This window comes from Hibiscus syriacus, unplaced genomic scaffold, assembly GCF_006381635.1.
Source record: "Hibiscus syriacus cultivar Baekdansim isolate YM2019G1 unplaced genomic scaffold, ASM638163v2 tig00110013_pilon, whole genome shotgun sequence".
Lineage (NCBI taxonomy): Eukaryota > Viridiplantae > Streptophyta > Magnoliopsida > Malvales > Malvaceae > Hibiscus > Hibiscus syriacus.
The window spans coordinates 2,072,040-2,077,196 of NW_024062563.1; the positions used below are offsets into that span (position 1 = coordinate 2,072,040).

At 37.3% G+C, this 5,157-nt stretch overlaps 1 pseudogene; it reads left to right on the forward strand.

Moving 5' to 3' along the window:
- Positions 1–2,246: 2,246 nt before the first annotated feature.
- On the forward strand, positions 2,247–4,441 carry LOC120212399 (annotated as a pseudogene).
- The last annotated feature ends 716 nt before the right edge of the window (positions 4,442–5,157 follow it).

The window sequence follows — 5,157 nt, forward strand, 5'->3', positions numbered from 1 at the left end:
CTCCCACATCATGACCCACTCATAATGCTTCACCAGCCAATCTGTATTCGTTTTACAGCGTTGATTTGTGTTATGCAACTGGTCCATATTGCGAGGTGCTTCCGGAATTGGTTGAACAAAACCAAATTACCAGAGCACGCGATCAGTGGGGTGCCACTCGACAATAGTATAACAGATCAGAGGGACCACCGCCATCCAAACATTTTATGGGCCCCTTAACTCCGGTGGGATGCACATCCTCATATCATCATTAGAATACGGAGTCCATTTAAACTAAAACAAATATATATATAATTCTTATCAAAATAATAATCTAATTATATAACTATAATACAAAATAGATTTTCAAACATTAAAATACATACATTTGTGCCAGCCTTCTGATCGATTAGCAGCCTGATTATTTCTAATTCATCAGGTATATCCCGATGATTTTTCCTGTCAATAGATCACTTATTCAAGGAAATAATAATTTTTATTATACACTGGATAAAATGATTAATATACGAAATCAGTTTTGTAATTACCTCAATAGTAGTGGAAATACGAACGAGTTCTTCACAACAGGACATAAAAAGGGCAAGTGATACCATGCCCAAGACTGCAGCAGAAGGAGACATCCGCCGATAGCATTTTTCCTGTAGTCAATCGCTCGACACATCTTCCTATACAGGAATGCCAAAACTGCCGAGCTCCAACTCATTGATCCGGCCAGATGAAAATCACCAAGATGCCGCAACCACATACAGTGAACTTAGTTGCGCGATTTGTCCAGCATCAGCAACCCTCCTATCAACTGCAGTATGCATGCCCGTGCATACATTTTAACTTGATCCTTTAAGGCGTCCTAACTTAAATTCTGAAAATTTGCATCTAACCAATTTAACGGTATCCGACCACCGTTAAAATTTCACGGGACACCTCCTAGATAATCCCGATACAAAGTAGTCCAGTTACCGTGCGTCATCCCTGATATCACATCTCCATCCACCGAGAGCCCCAAGTGCATGAAAACATCCTCAAGCGTAATCGTACACTCTCTACACGGAAGATGAAATGTGTGAGTCTCCGGCATCCACCGCTCCACTAATGCAGAAATCATGTTTGGTTCTATCCTACAATGGCCTTCATATCTAGCTATGTGACCGAATCCAGCCTCGACTAAATACAGCCAGACACGGGTTGGTATCGCTAACTTAAGGTTCCGGATAAAAGGATCTAATATACGGTCGCTATCCTAAAAATATTAATAATTACAAAAATTAATTTATAAACTAATAATCAAAAATTAAATAAATTATTACTAATAATTTAAATTAAATTAAAATGTAAAAATATTATTGTATCAACAAAATGTCGAGATATATGATTTCCATCCAAACGAAACAAATCGCCTTTCATTTTATAACTGCAAAAAAAATTAATTAAATAAAATATTAAAGCAATTAAATAATTAAATAAAATACTAATAAAATATTAAATATAATAAAATATACCTTAAGTTGAGAGGATTTGAGGGAAATAAAGAGGATTTGGTGTGATGAAAATGATTGAGAATGGAGGTATTTATAAGGGTGGGATGGGGGTGTGAACGGTCTACTGATTGCCGAAATTAAATGGAATGCGTGATCCATGCACCGCGCTATACTCCTACGTGGCAGAAGGCGCGTACCCAACGTGGCACCATGTCAGCATAAGGCACGGTGCATGGGCCGCGCCTTCCTACAACGGGTGTTAGATCTAAAAATAAAGTTGAAAGAGTGTCTGATGGGAAATGGTGATTTTTGGGAAAATCGCCACCAAATATATCTATTTTTTTTTCATCTGATATGGTATTGTTCATCTGATATGATATTTACTTTGATACTTAAATCATGTATTCATTGAATGCGATGCAATTTCTATTTGTATGATTCATTTTATCAATTGTTTCCAAGTATGTGTTGGGTTCGGTCAATAAAAGTTCCTAATAATAGATAAATCAACAAATGTATTAGACAATCGCCGTTAAACATGACGGAATAAGTTGACATTTCGACGTGTAATTGGTGACTCGAGACCGAAGTTGACGGAGAATATCCGACGGCATTTTTTTTGGACCTTTGCAAACTCCAAAAAGAAAATCCTAAAATCCTAATTTTAGATCCTTCGTACTTATTCTCCCTCCTCATATACATTAACATGACACAATTCTTCCGCAAACAAAAAACACATTCATCAAAATCCTTCATCATCGTCCTCTCTATTCTTTAACCCTCTTTATTACAACAATGGCTCTTAAAGCCGTCAATGTCTCCGATGTCCCTAATCTCGATTCTCGACCAGGTACCGGAAAACAGCGCCTCTAGTTATTCATCCCGTTTCAATTCTGAAGGTACGTGCGGTTCCTCTTTATGTTCGTTACATTCTGGGTTTTCTTTTCTTTTTTTGCGTTTACGGTTGGGGATTCAGGGATGGAGTTGAACATGGAAGCGTCGGCGTTTACGGCACCGAAGTTTCTGGTGATAGGGCATAGGGGACATGGGATGAATATTATGCAAAGCTCTGATTCGAGGATGGAAGCCATTAAAGAAAACACCATTCTCTCCTTTAACTCGGCCGCTAAATTTCCCATTGATTTCATCGAATTCAACGTTCAGGTAAACATTCAAAATCTTAAGATATCTAAAAAAAATGACATATTTTTAGATTACCTCGAGATCTTCTTCCACGTTAGATCGCATAAAAGATGAGTGTGTATCGACAGTCGTCGTACGCTCGCCGCGTACGACATGATGTTCTGTCTCTATCTGACTGGATTGGTGGATCATGCCCCACGTGCCTACAAGCGCGTTTCCAAAGCATTGGCTAATAACTTTAATTTTTAAAGAAAGATAAATAAAACCCTAAGTTTAATAATTACATTTCCTTAATTGAATCAATAGATTTCCATTACCCTTTTCAAGTGAAAGATTACTGCTTTATGTTTTTTTTGTGGGTTTTTTCTAAATAGAATTTAAAAAACTTTGACTTTACGAAATTAAAAAGATTGAAACAAGCTATGGAGGTGATGAAAAAACTGGCCCTGAGCCAATCACAGGAAAGTAAAGAAAGCCATTTTGGTTTTTTGTAGGTGACGAAAGATGACTACCCTGTAATTTTCCACGACGACTTCCTCTTCTCTCAAGAAAATGTACGGTACCCTTTATTTCATTTTATTATACGATGATTATATTTGTCGTTATTTTTTATTAAGTAATTATCAAGGTTAATTTTTTATTTGCATTGATATTCTCCAGGGAACTGTGTATGAAAAGAGGGTCAATGACATGAGTTTGGAAGAATTTCTTTGGTTTGGACCCCAGAGGGAGGCAGGGAAACAGGGGAAAAGCTTGTTGAGGAAATCAAAAGATGGGAAAATCCTCAGATGGAATGTTCAAACTGATGATTCATTCTGTACACTGGCCGAAGCTTTCCGGAAAGTTGACTCTTCTTTAGGGTTTAACATTGAGTTGAAATTTGATGACAATATTGTTTACCACCAAGACCATCTCACCCATGTTCTTCAAGTCATTTTGCAGGTAAAAAATCAATGGAGGGAAACTTTTTCTCTCTATAATACTTGAAAAAAATATGATTCTTTGTAATTTTGTCACAGGTGGTATCTGAATATGCTAAAGACAGGCCTATAATCTTCTCTAGCTTTCACCCTGATGCTGCTCAGCTTGTTTGGAAATTGCAGAACACATATCCTGTAAGCACTTAAGCTTATACAATTTTCAGGCATTATTATCAAACATGCTTGTGAATCTTCTTCTTAAAAGACTGTTTTACGTTGGAAAATGAACAGGTTTTCTTCTTAACAAACTGTGGGACACAAGTTTACCCTGATGTAAGAAGAAATTCCCTGGAGGAGGCCATAAAGGTCTGTTTAGAAGGTGGTTTACAGGGGATTGTTTCTGAGATCAAAGGAGTGTTCAGAAATCCAGGAGCAGTCCCCAAGATCAAAGAGGCTAACCTCTCCCTCCTCACATATGGCAAACTCAAGTAAGTACCCAGGGATCGACCGATTGTACCTTGAAAATTTCAAATTCCTTCACCCCTAAAGTTGGACCATCTTAACATAAAATCTTGTATTCGGTCCGAAAACTTAACATAAAAAAATTGTGATGTTTGCAGCAATGTGCCGGAGGCTGTTTGCATGCAACATTTAATGGGGATCGATGGGGTTATAGTTGATTTTGTTCAAGAGATATCGCACGCTGTGGACGACATGATAGTTAAGCCTTTGAACGAGAGTTTGAAAGGAGGGAATGAGGAGCAGAAGAAGGCGAAGTCGAACCTGCAATTCTCACAGCAGGAGCTGTCGTTTCTTTTAAAGCTGATTCCAGAGTTGATACGACGTAGTTTTGTTGTCATGCCACCCTTTTTACCCTTATTTTGGGCAGTGGTGGTGGATTAATATTTTTATGTAAACATAACATTTAATATATGATTATTGTGATGACTTGAAGAACTCATGTATCATGTATTATATAACAATGATGCATCTGCATATTGAAGAACACAGTTTCGTTGTACGGTCTTATCATCACTTCAACTTGTTTCAAGTGGTATTATACTTGTCTATAAATTGTTCTTTATGCATTAGGGCATCAGTCCAAATCTCACCACTCACTTCACACACGTGCTGTGATACACAAGTTGCTCCTTCCAGAGATAAATCTCCCCTTTAGGGAAGTACTGAAAAATATTAGGACCCCTTCCAGGATTTTAAATTTGACTGCTACGAAAGGGATTTTTCAATTCCACCAAAGTGATTTTTCAATTCCAACAAAGTGTAAAAAGATTGATCTTATTCATCTTTATTTTGTGTAAAAAGATTGGTCTTATTCTTTTAAGGGCACTTTGGAGTCTATTTTAGGAGGTGTTTTATGCGATATATATATTAAGCTTGGAGCTAAATGCTGTTAAGAGTGAATTATTCTTTTCAGAGATTCATAATAGTCGGTTGGAGGCTATTCAAGTTGTTTCTGGTTTCAAGTTTAGTATCTTGGAGCCCCTTTTGTGACCCGTAAACTCATTGGGAAGAATTGCTTACTTTTATTGGAGAAGATCATAGCTAAGTTGAGGCAATGGACCGGTTAATTATTGAGTTATGCAGAGAGACTCCATCTC